The sequence below is a fragment of the Schistocerca nitens genome, chromosome 1 (genome assembly GCF_023898315.1).
Source record: "Schistocerca nitens isolate TAMUIC-IGC-003100 chromosome 1, iqSchNite1.1, whole genome shotgun sequence".
Taxonomy (NCBI): domain Eukaryota; kingdom Metazoa; phylum Arthropoda; class Insecta; order Orthoptera; family Acrididae; genus Schistocerca; species Schistocerca nitens.
In genome coordinates, this window is record NC_064614.1 from 473852331 (window position 1) to 473868923 (window position 16593).

The 16593-nt window shown below is 38.8% G+C and overlaps 1 protein-coding gene across 1 annotated transcript in view; it reads right to left on the reverse strand.

Moving 5' to 3' along the window:
- The window catches only part of LOC126251959 (ribonuclease H1), a 121662-nt gene continuing 105069 nt past the window's right edge, over window positions 1–16593 (reverse strand). The window contains exon 7 of the mRNA XM_049952726.1: window positions 1–626. The gene's annotated coding sequence lies outside the window, so the exon portion shown is untranslated. The remainder of the gene's footprint in view (window positions 627–16593) is intronic.

A 16593-nucleotide genomic window follows, 5' to 3' on the forward strand; every position in this document is an offset into this window, starting at 1 on the left:
TTCAAAAAGATTTGTCATTTATTTTCCATGAATAAATACAACAAAAGGTAATAAAGTGCCTTGAGTTTTTCAATCTTACAATGGAAAGTAACTGGCCAAAAACCGATGAAAAGTAATTCTCAATATAAATGTTGTGTTTTAGATTCTAAATACAATACAGTCAGTAATTGTAAAACACAGTATCTGACAATGAATAAAATGCTTGTTTAAGTACAATGTGTGTACATACAATCAGTTCCATTACTGATAAATATTAAAATCTATGCTTTTTTCCCTTCACTCACATGTCAGACTCATTCTTCCTCTTACTCACTAACATGACTCTTCAGCATGTCACATTCTGGGCAACAACAACAACAAATGTGAGCCATAGAAAAACAGAAAATGATATAACGGCATATAAAATAAAAATATAAAAATATGTTTATGGCAAAAGACTTATCATTGTTCTCTACCTATAACTCATCAGTCACATGCTAAAAACCAAAGCACACAGTTCTATGATGATTTCTCATTAACGGCAAATAATTTCATGTTTCCATTTCAATCTGTCATCCATTTTTTCTTCTCACAATTTCATAAAGAAAATGGCTGTAATAAGCGGCTTCCAAAATGTAATTCTGTACCTGCAAAAAATGCATACAGTTAGGGTTTTTGATAGGTCTACATTACTGTATAATGCAAACATTTTACTGGTGATAACAGTTGAGTATCTTAAAGTATTCCTTTGTATTATAACTGGTTAATTAAAGACACACAACAAAAATCAGAAATTTATGATTTCTAGATGTGATTAAATGTATTTCATCAAACAGCAAAGTACTTTTAACAGCTATGTCAGACTCAAATTGAAGTAAACAGTAGTACACATTCAGCAGTAAATTTTGAATTCTCTATTAAGCTACAGGTTTTGATGTGACATTACACTGTCATCATGCCCCCGTATAAACATATAAACAACAAGATAATCAAGTACAATAATAATGTTAACTGATGAATGAACAATAGTTTGGGGCAAGTAGATATTGCCAATGCATCATATAATGGGTACATAAGAATCAATTAAGATAATAGGGAGGTTAACAGAAAATCATTGCCAAAATTTATTTAAGCAAAGCTCTCACCAATGTGGATGTAATAATTCGTAATTTATAGTGAAATCCATATAAAATAATTAAAAGTAATAGGGAACAAGTATACAATGTACCCAAGTCATATAAAAGGTACAGAATAACAAGAATCATCACAAATCCGTTGGAAGTTAACAGACAGGTAATGACAATCTCAAACAATGAATGCCATTTCATTTCTGTAATAATAAAATAATCTGCAACAGTCTGTCAGAGGTAATTGTAATGAACATTGACTGCATAAAAATACCTAAGAAATATACTAATCAGCCAAAATACGAGGGCGGTTCAGAAAGTAACCTCCGATTGGTCACAGTGTGGGTTGTGGGGGGAGTAGCGACGCCATCTGTGCGTTCACGCACTCAACAGGTCAGTCGGCATCAAGCCGTGGTCGAGTGAACGTCGTACCTGCGCTAGTTTAGTTTTTGTGGCAGTTTGAAATGTGTGCTGCAATAGAAAACCCCGCCAAATGTGAAGTGCGTGCTGTCATAAGGTTTTTTACAGCCAAAGGATATTCTGCAGCAGCTATTCATCGTGAGCTTTGTGCCGTGTACGGACCAAGAGTTATGAGTGAAGGAGTTGTCCGTGAATGGGTACGTTTATTTAAAAGTGGACGAGAAAACGTTCATGATGAAGAGAGGAGTGGTAGACCATCATTGGTGACTGACGAACTCGTTCAGACAGTTGATGCAAAAGTTCGTGAAAATCGACGTTTCTCAATGTCGGAGTTGTCTACTGGTTTTCCACAGATTTCTAAGACTCTCTTGTACGAGATAGTGACAGCAAGATTGGGTTACCGTAAGTTCTGTGCACGATGGGTGCCCAAAATTCTTACCGACCACCACAAAACTCAAAGAATGGCCTCTGCATTAGACTTTCTGTCACGTTATGAGGACGAAGGAGAACCATTGTTAAACAGAATCGTGACCGGTGACAAAACCTAGATTAAGTACGTGAACCCTGAGACAAAAGAACAATCAAAGATGTGGGCACATTCAAATTCGCCTACCAAACCAAGAAAAGCCTCGCAAGATTTTTCTGCCAGAAAACTGATGGCAACGGTGTTTTGGGATGCCAAAGGGGTGTTGTTGGTTGAATTCATGGAACGTGGTACGACCATTAATCAAGACGTGTACTGTGAAACAATAAAAAAGTTACGACGGGCTATACAGAACAAACGCCGTGGTATGCTGACTTCCGGTATCGTTTTTTTGCACGATAACGCCCGTCCTCACTCTGCTCGCAGAACAACGGCCCTTCTTGAGTCCTTCAAGTGGGACGTTATCAACCATCCACCTTACAGCCCAGACCTGGCGCCAAGTGATTATCACCTCTTCATGCATTTGAAGAAATGGCTCGGGTCACAGCGGTTTGATGACGACGAAGAGCTCAAAGATGCGGTCACAGGCTGGCTCCAGGCACAAGCGGGTGATTTTTATGCAGAAGGAATTTCAAAGCTTGTGAAGAGATACGATGAGTGCCTCAATCGCTATGGAGACTATGTAGAAAAATAGTGCAAAGATGTAGTTGTAAGATGTATATATTAAAATATTTTTATTTAACTTGGTGTATTTTTTTAAATCAACCGGAGGTTACTTTCTGAACGGCCCTCGTATTATGACCATCACTTTACTATCGATATACATCTGTCCATGCAATATCAGCATTGTCTGGCAAGGAATGACTGCTAGTCAAACACACACACGGTGCACGCAGTACCAGTGAGCATGTTGTCTGTGTGTAGAATGGGGAAGGCACACTATCTATCTGAGTCTTATTGAGGACAGAGTGTGATGGTCCAGAGGCTCAGCACTAGCATTTCGGAATTTGCAGGACATGTCAGGTGTTCTAGGAATATTCTGGTGAGTGTCTTCAACAAGTGGCAAGTGGCAAAACCAAGATGAAATCATGTAAAGACACTGTGGGGTTAGGCGGCCACTCCTCTCAACAGATTTCAGATGTCGTATGCTGGGCAGATTGTTGAAACAGGACAGGCAGCAAGCTATGGCAGAACTAACATCAGACTTTAATGCTGGGCAGAGCACAAATGTGTGTGAACATACAGTACATTGAACACTCCTAATGATGGGTTTCTGCCCATGCATGCATGCATGCATGCATGATATAACACCATGACATTGGCAACTACGAATGAAATGGGCACGTGACCATCAGCACTAGACATTGGCACAGTGGCAGGGAGTTGCACGGTCTGATTAATCCTGATATCTTCTTCATCATGCCAATGGGAGGGCACGAATCAGTCGTCATCCAGGGGAACAGTTCCTTGGCATTTGTACTGCGAGACAGAGGCCAGCTGGCGGTGGTCCATTATACTCCGGGGAACATTCATATGGGTATCCATGGGTCTAGTGGAGCTCATGCAAAGCACCATGATGGCTAAGGCATATCATACACTGGTTGCAGACCATGTACATTCCTTCACAACAATCATGTTTCCCTATACTTACTTACTGCTATGGCCACACAAACCACAGTCAGTCTTTGGCCTAACCAATCAGCATCCTCCAGCGACCTGGCTCCATGTATTCTCCTTCAGACAGCCCCAGCATACTCTTATCCTCTCTGACCTGATCAATCCATCGGAGTCATGGTCTTCCCCATGGTCTTTTGCCTCTAATATCTTCCTCCACGACCTGCCTGATGAACTGGCCTTCTTGACGCATTGTGTGTCCATACCACTTCAATCTTCTTTCTTTGATCACTGCCAGGATGACCATTGACTTGTACAGCTCCTGCAATTCACAGTTCTTTCTTTTCCTCCATTCATCTCCATCCTTCACTGGCGCAAAAATCTGTCTGAGAATGGCATTCTCAAATGTTGGGAGTTTTCTTTCCATATTTGGGTGATGGTGCAGCTCTCTGCTCCATACAAGACTACATTTTGTATTATTGTCTTGTAGATCCTGGTCTTTAAAGATCTCGATAGAAGTCGGGACTTTAACAGCTTTCCCAGAGCAAACCTTGATCTGTGTCCTGCTTGTATTCGTGCGGTAATTTTCTGGTCTATTTTGTTCCTTTCATTGAGTATAGCCCCAAGATATTTAAAGTCTTTTACCATTTCAAAGACTTTGTCCTCCATCTTCACGGATCTGTCATCATTTTCTCTCCTAACTATTAGGTATCTTATCCATATTAAACTTCAGGCCTGCTCTCATTGCCTCTTCCATTAACGTTCTTGTCATTTGAACCAAGTCTTGTTCTTTCTCTGCTATTAAAACTACATCATCCACATAGGCCAGAGTGTTGATCCTTCTTCCCAGTTGTATTCCTGTCCCTAGGCTTGCTACCTCTCTCAGGGCTCTCTTCAATACCAGGTTAAACAGAAGAGGGGAGAGGCAGTCTCCATGTTGCACTCCAGTCCTCACCTTGAACTTCGTTGATATGTTTCCATTTACTTTCACCATGCATGTTGTCTCCTGGGTGCATATCTGTCAGTTTTATAAGTTTTCTCAGAACTTGAGCCCTTTTGAGTTCTTGCCATATTGCTTGTCTATTCACACTATCATATGCTCTTTGGAAGTCCACAAAAAGGCAGTGAACTCTTTGTTAGCACTTGCCATATTGTATGTAAATGGTCTACAGTTGACTTTCCTTTTCTGAAACCTGCTTGTTGGAATCCCAGCACTTTCTTGACATGTGGCGTTAGTCACTTCAGTAACAACATGCTCAAGATCTTATAAGCTGTGCATAGTAGTGTGATTCCTCTATAGTTGCTACATCTCATTGGATCTCCTTTCTTTAGGATAGGGCAGATTAAGTGGTATAGTTTACCTATGGTAGTGGCATTTTTCAGTACGATAATGCACCTTGTCACAAGGCCAGGAGTTTGATGGAGTGGTCCCCTCCCCTCCCAACTCGCCAGACCTGAACCTGATCGAACACACCTGGGATGTGATTGAATGTTGTATCTGAGCTCATTGTTCCCTCCCTGGAATTTATGGGAATTTGGTGCCTTTTGTGTAAGAGTGTGGTGCCAACTCGCCTCAGCAACATACCAAGGCTTCACTGCTTCCATACCACAACCCATCACTGCTGTTATGTGTGCCAGCGTACCAAGGCTTCACTGCTTCCATACCACAAGATATCACTGCTGTTATCCATGCCAAAGGTGTACATACCAGCTATTTGGTAGGTGGTCATAATGTTCTAGCTGATAAGTGTACATAAAAGCTAAATAAGTTAAATCACAAATAAAAGCATAACTAGGTAAAAAGTAAAGTGATTAAAGCAAATGTAGGCAGGTAGTACCAAATCAAGTTAAAATTGCTTTTCATCAAGTGACTAATCCATGTGTAGGGTATAACACCACTGCATAATATAAAATAGGAGGGAAGTCAAGTATATGCCATTCTGTATTCCAAACCCCTAGAACTTAATCCAATCGAAGGTCGCGTACCAGAATACCGATCTAAAGATATGGCTTGCTTGTAGTTGATTTGAGCAGCCTATCAGAGTTCATTCTCTAGAATCCTAATGTGACCCAGAGTCCACACAAAGACCATCAAGCATCCACATTGTTCAAAGGCGAAAAGGAAATCACGGGTAGTCAGGAGCAAGTGATGCGTGGGTAACACCAGTCAAGAGCTTGTAAATTGCTGAAAGATTTGCTAAAGGCAAAGGACTCACCAGTGTATGAATGAATATGCTCAAGAGCATGAGAGACAGCCACCAATTCCACAGTGAAAACACTGTAGCCATCTGGCAAGGATTGGAGCTCATTACATCCTGCATGAATGTAAGCAAAGTCGGCATGACCGCAACCAATGGCCTATTAATAAAGACTACCTCTAATGGAGAAGAATTGGCAGCAGAGGGCCTCAGGATTAACCATGTCTTCTGGACCTTGTAATAGGTCAAGACAAAGCTGTGGATGGGAGATGCGCCATGGAGGTGTACGTGAGCAGGCCCGGGGAAGAGGTGGAACAGGGGCTGGATGTAAATGGTGATCGAACCCCAGACCTGGGCCACCTCCGTGAAAGGTGGATCTACACATCTGGAAAGATGAGATGATTGTCTGGGTGCTCCTGGGAAAAGCAGATGCGTAACGCATAAGCGATCAACTGTTGTTGGCACAGAACCCACAACAAAGGAACCCCTGCCTCGGCTAGGAGTCTGATCACGGGGCTAGTCAGAAAGCTACCAATTGCCAGTCATAGGCAACAGTGGTATATCAGATCCAGTATCTGTAATGTTGAAGGCGATGCTGAGCTGCATGTGAGACTCCTGTAATCTGGATGGGACTGGACCAATGCTGTGTAGAGCTGTATCAGAGCAGAGCAGGCTGCACCCCAGTTGATGTTGCTGAGGCATCCAAGAGCACTGAGGTGCGACCAACATGAATACTTTAGCTGACAAAGATGGGGAGGCCATGTCAAATGGACATCAAAGACCAGCCCCAAACAATTACAGGAAAACCTGTATGTGTGAATACGTCATCATTTGAACTTCAATAGATTTAACCAGCTATATGATCAGCAGCAGCTAAAAAGAACTTCAGAGATTGTGTTGTATTAACAATTAAAGGAAAACCTGCAACATAGTATGACTAAAACACATGAAATAATGCATATAGCAAGAGTCAAAAGTAATGTGAAAGTAAAAGAAAAATGACAAATATTGCCCTGTAGTAACATGGTAGAAATAAGCCACAAAAGTATGCGGTGCCTAAGTTTAGATTAAAGGAATAGTGATTCCTTATTGAATGAAGGCAAGTAATGCATAGAATAAAATAAGGAAAAATACAAAATCAAATAAACAATAATTCTCTTAGAATGTAAGATGTAACAACATATCAACATTCCGCATGATACAGCTATCATGAAATGAAACAAAATGCTAGGAAGTGATGTTGCTGCTTAGGAGAAGAAGAACCAAAAGAATACATGATAACAGATGGGATTACATAATTTATTGACCTACAGTTATGCTGGTATGATTATGCTTACAATGGATAGCTGCACCAAATCAGTCTTCAGACTGATGACCATAACAACATAATTTTTTTGTGGACACTTTAACGAGAAAGTCTTACGGGGGAGCTTGTACAATGGTTGCAGAACATATAACTAGATGTTAGGCCTGAACTACCATGTTTATGACACTGCCATCCTAAGCGACCAACCATGCGATAGCTGTTAGCAAATGTTTCGTGTGTTCCATTTTGCTCTGGGTTCTGCACTGCTTGTTGTTTCCTTTTTAGTGTCTGAAACAAGTGAAGAGACTAATCTTTACCCACTGTGGGGCTTGAATATGACTCTCACAACACCAGAAGGCATTGGTGATCCCTATAACAATTTGTCATTTCTGATTTTGAAGCACAGAACAAAGACGTTGACTATCAGCCCTGCAAGAGGAAGGGGGGCTTCGTTCCTTCACATCACTCTTCTCCCCTCAAGTGGTCTAAACTCTCAATTGTTTGCTCTTGCAACCACCAGCCACATTATAGTGTACGCACTATATTTCAGAATTTTTACAAGAAATTTTAAGATAAAATAATGAGAAGATCATAAAGACGATAATCTCATAGCTCAAAATGCTCTGAAAGCTAAACATACAGGCAAAACTATAAATAAAACTGAATTATTTATTTCTATTCCAATATATGAGAATGAAATTTAAAAAATAATAAGTATGCCAAAACAAAATTTATCAAGCCTAAAAGCATCCCTGTGTTCACCTTACCTCATTTTGAAAAACTTCCAGTTTGTATCACAAGTTTTGCTTGAATTTTGAAGACACTTTGCTTTGTCATATACAGGGTGGCCAGAAACAATCTGTACACATTTTAAGGGTGTTGCAGTGTAGGCTGTGCTGAGAACTAATTGTTACAAAAAAAAATTCGGCATGCTATGCCATTTATGATTTAATTAGCACTGAATTTAGCTAATCAGGCTATTGTGTGTGCAAATGCAAGCAACCTGCCAGCTACTGTGTTCCCAAACATGTTCTTTGTTTGTTCAGCTGAAGCTGTAAAAAAAATCATTGGAAACCACTGGACAGTAGTGAGGATCAAACCCGCAGCCAACAGGTCAGCAGTCTGGTGTGCTACCATCTACGCTATGAGAACAACTAACACTAATTATATCAGCTTGTGTAGTGGATGTGGGAAGCAGGAGTGGTGGTGGGGGGAAAGAATGAGCATATTTTATTGTTAACTTGCTTTAGTTTGTGCATTCAAGCAGTTGTTCTTATAGTGTATGTGGTACACACGAGACTGTTGAGCCATTGTCTTGGTTTTGATTATTGCTGCCGTCTGATTTTTAAATCACTCTCTCGTTCAGTTTGAGTACACACACACGCACACACACACACGCACACACACACACACACACACACACACACACACACACACACACACACAAATAAAAAAAAAAGATAAAATAAAGCAGGCAATACCATCTCAACAATGGCCTGATTTGCTAACTTCAATGCTACTTAAATAGGAAACAGTTATTTCTCAGCACTGCCTAAGCTGCAACATCCTTATTAATGTTTTCATACTGTTTTTGACCACCCTGTACATCCACCTCCAATTTTAAGTTGTGTCTTAATTTGTGTAATAACACAGAAACTTCTCTTCTTATTTAGCTTCAACCTTAAAACAGCTTAAAAATGTTAACAACCTTCTGTGATAAATAATCAGAATATGGAATCATAGCTCTCTTAACACAGTGTGTAGTATTCTTATTTGGTTCACGTTCAGTTTGTTACATAATTTACTCATCACATTTTAAGGGTATCCATTTGCTTTGGCTAATTGTTTGATAATATTCAGATCAGTTATTCTAGTGTCTTCACTCTTTGAAATTTTGCTTGTTCGATCAACTAAAAAGCAAAGGGCAGATTGTTTTTGGCAGTTCAGTAACTGCAGTCCACTTATTATTTTCATGTTTGCTAGTATATTCAATTATATCATGCACATTATTAAATTAGTTAACTGTCACCATAATCTTTCATTTCTCCCTTTATATCAACAGCAGGATATCATTTATGTAGCTCTTGTAGTCAAGATTTTACCAACCAAATGTTGCATATTGGCAAAAATTTTCTTTTATTGCTGACGAGCTACATCTTAAGAACAGGACATGGTTATAAGTGACATGACCACGATTTTTATTACTTTTATATGGTCGCATTCCGCCTTTTTTCCTTGACAGAATGATGACACTGTTGTGGGGATTTTGCACAGATGCATATTCATCAATGCTGTCCAAGCAATGCAGATCGTTGTTTCCAACGATGAAGACATATGCCTTTGAAACAGGCAAAATTTAGTGCTTTTGCAAAGTAAGTGCTTGAGACTACATTTTAGCTTTCAAATGTTTTCAAAGATGAAATCTCTTACCAAAGTTTTGCACATTTTAAAGAACTTACCAGGCATATTAAAATAGTGTGAGTTCAGACTTCAAACCCCTTCCATAGCATTTTTGTTAGTAATGCTGTGTTAGCTTTCAGAGATGCTACTTTTACAATGTGGAGTTTTGGACAGCAGAGGAATATAATTGGCACTACGAAGTTCCTTTTCTCTGTAGCAGTATGACAGTATAAGGCTACAAGAAGACTCTGATGTCTGCTGACTAATACATGTAATAATCTATGGGAACATGGTTTTAATGGTACAAAGAACTACTAATGGACTGATCTGATAAATAGGCTGATCTGAAGAAAATGAATACCTATGGGATGTTTTAGATCACTAGGTTCATATGAAACTGTAAAACAGGGGTCTCCAAACATTTCAGTCAAAGGACCACACTGTTTCTGCCACTCAGGCCCAAGGTCCAAGACCTAGCTACATTCTGTCTTTGATACCTGATACCCTGGTGGAACTTGTCAGTACAATTCAGAAGTTTCTGTGATGCTTACTGCTACTGCCACTCAAGTTGATACTGAGTGTCACTGCAGGAGTCATCAGGAAGTGAAATGCTTATTGTTTGATCTTGAATTGTGGTCTAATTTTATTTCATATACATTGCTACAAATAAAAACCACTTGTAAAGGTCACTGTAACGTGCTTTCATGAAACACTGTTACTTCAGTGCATAATTAAATCACAGCAAGTGGTCAGAATGTAGCGCAAGTGCATATGCTGTCAGCACTGCGGGATATCTTCCTAGCGCTTGCCATGTGGCTTAATAACGGTGACCTCTTTGTTTCCTGCAGTCACCACTGGCAGGGCTAAAGGAAAGCGAGACAGACTATAATTCATCATTCTAACATACTGTAGTGTCGAACTATGAGCAAATTTTTGTTTCAGGACCAGACAGTTATTGAGACACCTATGGCACGGGGAGCGAGGGTATACTGCATTCTGCAATTTCTGTTGGAAACTGCAGGGAAGAGCCCAGATCATTTTTTTGCTGCAGTGATAGCCAATGCATATGCTGCACTTTATGTATTAATATGACTACTTCCAACATTGCTAAATGTGTAGTAGTGATGTCTTACAGAGAGTACAGAAGTGCAGCAGTACAGCACCATTTTGAGGGTAGCAGAAACATGTGCTATCTGAAAAGCAAAACATAGTGGGACCAGTGTGACTACAGTTTCTTACTGAAGATATAGTGAGTTTAACAGTGAGAATTTAATTTAATTAAAATTCCCTTACACCAGATAAATCTAGTGTAAATCTTTACTCAAACCCTTGCTCTTAATACTATTAATTGGCATCATTTTGATTTGCAGTTCATCGCTTTTTGTGAGTATTTGTTTAAATATGGAAGAGAAATGGAAGATAGATAGTGAATGTAGAAACTTTAAAGAGCAATAAGGACATTAACATTTCACGATTGAGTGAAGTAATAAGACACGGTGTATAATTTGAAATGAAACCACATCAGTTCTCAAAGAATACAATATGAAATGTCATTATGAGTCTAACCATTCTCAGAGTTATTCCAAATTTACCTGGTGCCAACAGTTAGAAATAGATGCATGTTTGAAACGTGGTTTGAAATCTCAGCAAATGTCTTTTTCATAACTAAATGCTTAAAGCAGAAACTCATGCTAGTTCCGGCGTGGCTCATTTAATAGCAAAACTGGAGAACCTCTTATTGATGGCAAATTAACAAAGGATTGCACAAGTGCAGCAGCTGAAGAAATGTTTCCAGAAAAAGCCAGTTTATGTAAAAACACCAAACTGCCAGCAAACACTGTGGCTCAAAGGCTAAGTGATATTGTCAAAAATATATTAACTCAACTTTCTGAAAAAACTACACTCAGATTGGTTCTCTTTGGCTCCAGCTGAGTTAACAGATGTTCCAGATACTGCACAGGTGTTGATTTTTATCTGATGGGTAAACAAAACTTGCAAAGTGTATAAAGAGCTTCTTGACATTCATAACATTCATGGCACAGCTACAAGAGAAGAATTTTTTTAATGAGTAGGAAATGCTGTTCGGAACAATATCTACAATGGAACAACTTAAGGTATATCACAAATGATGATGGCAAACGCATTTGTGGAAAAAATAAAGGTCTCGCCACGCTCTTGTCAAAGGTAGTAGAAAATGACTGTGGTCAAAAGCATTAATTTTACATCACCTCATTCCTCCACAGTCTTTGTCAGAAAATGCTTGAATATGTAAGAAGTTTTACAGCCAGTCATATCAGCTGTTAATTACATAACATTGTGTGCTTTTAATCATCATCAATTTCATGAATTTACTGAAGAAATTTAGGAAAATGACTTACCATATCATACAGCTTTGCTGTGGAAAAGCTCACACATGATTTTTTGAGCTTTGAACAACAACAGAATTTTGTTTGAATGAAAGGAATCATCCTCTGCCTAATTTTCAACACAATGAGTGGTTACGGGAATTATCATTTTATATGGATTTAAGTAAACATACGAACAACTTTAAAGATAAATATTTAAATTCATCATTGCTTGCATTTTATATGGGTCTTCCACATACAGCTTTATAATACAGTATTGTAATCTTTTGTTTATAGTACATTACATCCTGTTTTACTGGAAACTTGCTTAAAGATATTTGTTTAAACTTGTGCTTCAAAATCTGCCGAAAACGAGACTTAGCATGATCATTAATTAAATTCATAACATGTGTAAATACTGCCTTACGGTCATCTTTAATGAATTCGTGTTAGTTAACGACAACAAATCAGATGGTAATTCATAAATATATATTGCAAGGGAAAGGGTTACTATGAACTGGGGAAGGAAATATCGTGCAATACTGTTGCATAAAATTTGCAACATTGTCACAGAAGCCCAAGCAATAGTACAGATGACAACAACTGATGTGCAAGGTACACTGTGAAAATAAACTACAGCCCTGGTTACAGTACTTTTTTCTCAGTCAAGTGACAGTATACTTTCCACTGGAGCTGTAAAACTTATCAGTCCTATGAATGGAAAAGGTTTTATACACTGGTGTAGAACTTCCTGGCACTTCAGAAAACGAAGCAGAAAAAAATCATCATGTTACAGAAAGATCTTCAATGTGCGGCAACACTTAATTTTTTGCTGCTTCATCTTCTCTCCCCCCCCCCTCCCTCCCTCCCTCTCTCTCTCTCTCTCATAGCCTTCTTTATCCAATCTAAGGCCATCTTTGGGGTCTTCCTCTTTTCTTCTTTCCAAAGGATGGTACAACAACATTTTCTTTGGCCATCAGTCATCTACTATTCACATGATATGTCCATACCATGTGAACTGCTGTTCTCCTGTTCTATCTGTGACACTTTCTTGGGTCTGGATCATTTCCCTAATCACTGTATTTCTTACATGCTCTTGCTGAGATACTCTGCATGATCGTTTGAGATAGTCGATTTCTAAAACTCTCAATCTGTTCCCCCCCCCCAGTATGCTCCCAGCACTAATGTCCACAGGTCGTTATAGGCTCTACAATACTTCTATAGAGCATCATATATACTTTCCAACTATCTTAGAAGATCGTAACAGAGGATTTGGGTTCTGGATTGCTGTTTTCCCATGGGCTACTCATTGCTTTATTTCCGAATTACTTGTTCCATCTTCAGATAACACACTACCCTAATATTTAAATTTTTTACGTGCCCTGATGTGCTGGCCCTCTACTTGTAACCTCCGCGCAACACAGTACTCGTTAAAGCCTGTACTATGGTAGGTGAGCGGGGTTCACCTTATGAGAAAGCATTTTTGCATAGGTATCGACCGCATGTACCTGAATGGTGGCAAATCAGACTTACACCCACTCTGTAATAACAATGATCCGTCAAGCAAGTTCAAAATGCAATTACACGTCAGGATGGACCAAAAGCAACACTGAAGATGCTACCAATTTGATAATAATACGGTCGCCAGCCTAATTAGGCATTAACTGAGTTTCTTCCCTGTACAAGTTGGTAGATATTCATGCAAAACAACAAGTAGTAACACTGCATAATATAGTAGAATTTTAGAACCAGAAAATCTATTGAACTGATAGTTTCACGTTCTGTACTGATACGGAAAAACCATGAATACATAACACTACACTATAATGTATACTACAAAACTTTATACTGTCTATCAATCTGATTAAAATCGGGCATAGGTTACCGTAGAAATATCACTTTCGTGCTACACACAAAATGTCAATTTTGATAAAGATAAAACAATGATAAATTTTGACTTTTATATTGACTCTAACTTTTGCTGGTGAAACCAATTTAGAACACTTCAGAATTCAAATGAATAAAAGGGAGGGAGGGGGGGGGGGGGGGGGGGGACCTGAAACTGTTATGATCGCTGTATTAAAAAATGATTACTGAATTTATTATGCGTTCAAGATTTCCAGTATATAAGTTACTACTCTTTTCATCTTATTTACTGCTCATTTAAATACCTTTATATCTGTCTCAAAATAATTAAACTTATTACTATATCAATATTAAAGTTATCTTTCAACTTCGTTAGACCTTCGTTATTCATTTACTGGTTCATTAACAAAACATTGCTTTAAACACCATTCTAACATAGCTAGTTCTGAAAGTAGTTATTACTAACACAAATTTTAATTTTCATTTTGGGACACTCGGATTGCACAACATTAGGAAAGGACCCTGTCTAGGTTAGTTGTGAGGATAATTAAATGATGGGAAAGTTCTGGTAAAATTTAGGTTATTATTGCTCAGTTCACTCTCTGATCCATACGAATACAGTACTAAAAGTTTCAACCTGCTTGTATCGATGTGGCGGTTGGCGGGCGACGAGATGACGAGGCACAGAGCACACATACAACCACAGCTATGGCTCTTGATTTATCCGCACTATAATTCTTCTTAGCGTCACAATACTTTTCCATTTAGTGCCTACGGAATTTTGCCATGCTGTGTGGGCGTTGGAACAGCATACCCGAGGCTCAGTGAAGCTATGTCTTCCAGGAGAGCCTCCTCGCTCCAGAAGGTGTTGCTCAAACCAATGCCAAACTCCAACTACTACTGCTGCTGAGCCAGTTGTGCCGTACAGTGCCCATGCGCATTTTCCCGCGCTCGCCTGCCATCCACCTTTTACCGCTCCCTGACAGACCGGGTATTCACCAGAGGTTTTGCATTCTACATATCCTAACACATTGCCTACGTATGGACCAGACGCACAGTTACAATTTTAAACATCTTACAACAGTTCCAAAATTTGTTACATTTCAGTTCTATCACAATATCGCTTGACATTTGACACAAACATTAATATTCACATTGAAACTTGTTTACAGTTTTCTTAACGCAATGGCATGAAACAAAAAAAAATGAAATCAGAACATCAATTACACAAATGTATCGAAAAATCAGAAGAAAAAAATTATTTATATTTACAATAGCACAGCGTCGGCGTCGTTACATACTATTACATTTTCTACATTTCTCAAATGCTTAGATATACAGTATTTTGAAAATCTACTTCCAATCCCCACTTACACCCATATTATTCCAATAATTTTCTTAACATAAAGCAGATATCATCATCTTCACTGGCCACCACTACCTGCGCAAAACAGGGTGTACAAACATTGATCCTTTGTTATCTAAATGCCCATTCTTGCACATTTCGTACTTCAGAGGTCTCAGGCTTTCTGAGTGTATATTTTAAACAGTGCAGGAGATAAGCAGCATCCTTGTTTTAATCCGTGTGTAAATGTGATAGGCTGTGACAAAATTTTATTCTCCACTTTGATTACGCAATCTGCAATCTGCACCATACCCCTTCTCAAGTCCTGTGAACACTAAATGGCTACTCAGATTCCTTTCATCTCTTTGCCATTAGCTGCCTTGAAGTAAAAATCCACTTTGCTCTTCAGCCCCCAGTGACATCCACTCTATCCTGTCTTTTAGGACTCAACCATACAGTACTAGCAACTGAGTTTGTAACAAAATCTACAATAATTTTTACATATCTTCTTACTACCTTTCGTATAAACTGGACTTAGATGAGCCAAATTCTATTCACTGGACACTACTACTCCCTCCAACATATATGCATTAAAAAACTTGCTCAGACATTCCCATAACACATTTGGCCCTTGATCCCCTAATTCTATTGGTATGTTTCCTAATCCCGGAGATTTTACATTTCTTCCACAGTTCTTCCAACTTCTGCTGTAGTTATTGGATTTATATTTCCAACAGATAATTCAGTCTCAAAATCCAATTCTATGTCCTTATACCCTGTTCTCTCTTCTATTAGTAGTGCACTGAAATTATTTTCCCGTTCTCTAATGCCAGTAGCTGTTATGTTTTCCCATACCTCATTTTCCCTGTTAATAACTTCATTTTTAACCTTCTGTTGATTTCCACACTTTTTTTCACTATACTCCAGGTCTTTCATCCTCAGTCAATTGTTCTACATTTTCTTCTTCACGTTTATCTTTTTCCATATATTCTCCATCCTCCACTGCGGGCTTTGTTTTCTTTCTTTGTTTTGTTGACCCAGCACTTCACATGATGCCTCATGAATGCATCTTCAAATCTGTTGCTAGTGATTTTCAGCATTTCCACCTTCATCAAAACTTTATAGCTAGTTTCAGTTTATGAAGAACTTTCACATTTTGATCTCTGAGACTATTTACAATACATTCTACATCTACATCTGTATCGATACCCTGCAAATCACACAATATTATTCCACTCTCGAACAGTGCACAGAAGAAACCAACACATGTATCTTTCCATGCAAGCTCTGATTTCCCTTACTTTATTATGATGATCATTTCTCCCTATGTAGGTCGGTGTCAACAAATTATTTTCGCATTCGGAGGAGAAATTTGGTGATTGATATTTTATGAGAAGATCCCGCCGCAACGAGAAACACCTTTGTTTTAATTATGTCCACTCCAAATCCTGTACCATGTCCATGACACTCTCTCCCCTATTTCTTGATTATCCAAAATGTGCTTCTCTCCTTTGAACACTCTCAATGTACTCCGTTAATACTATCTGGCAAGGATCCCACACCGCACAG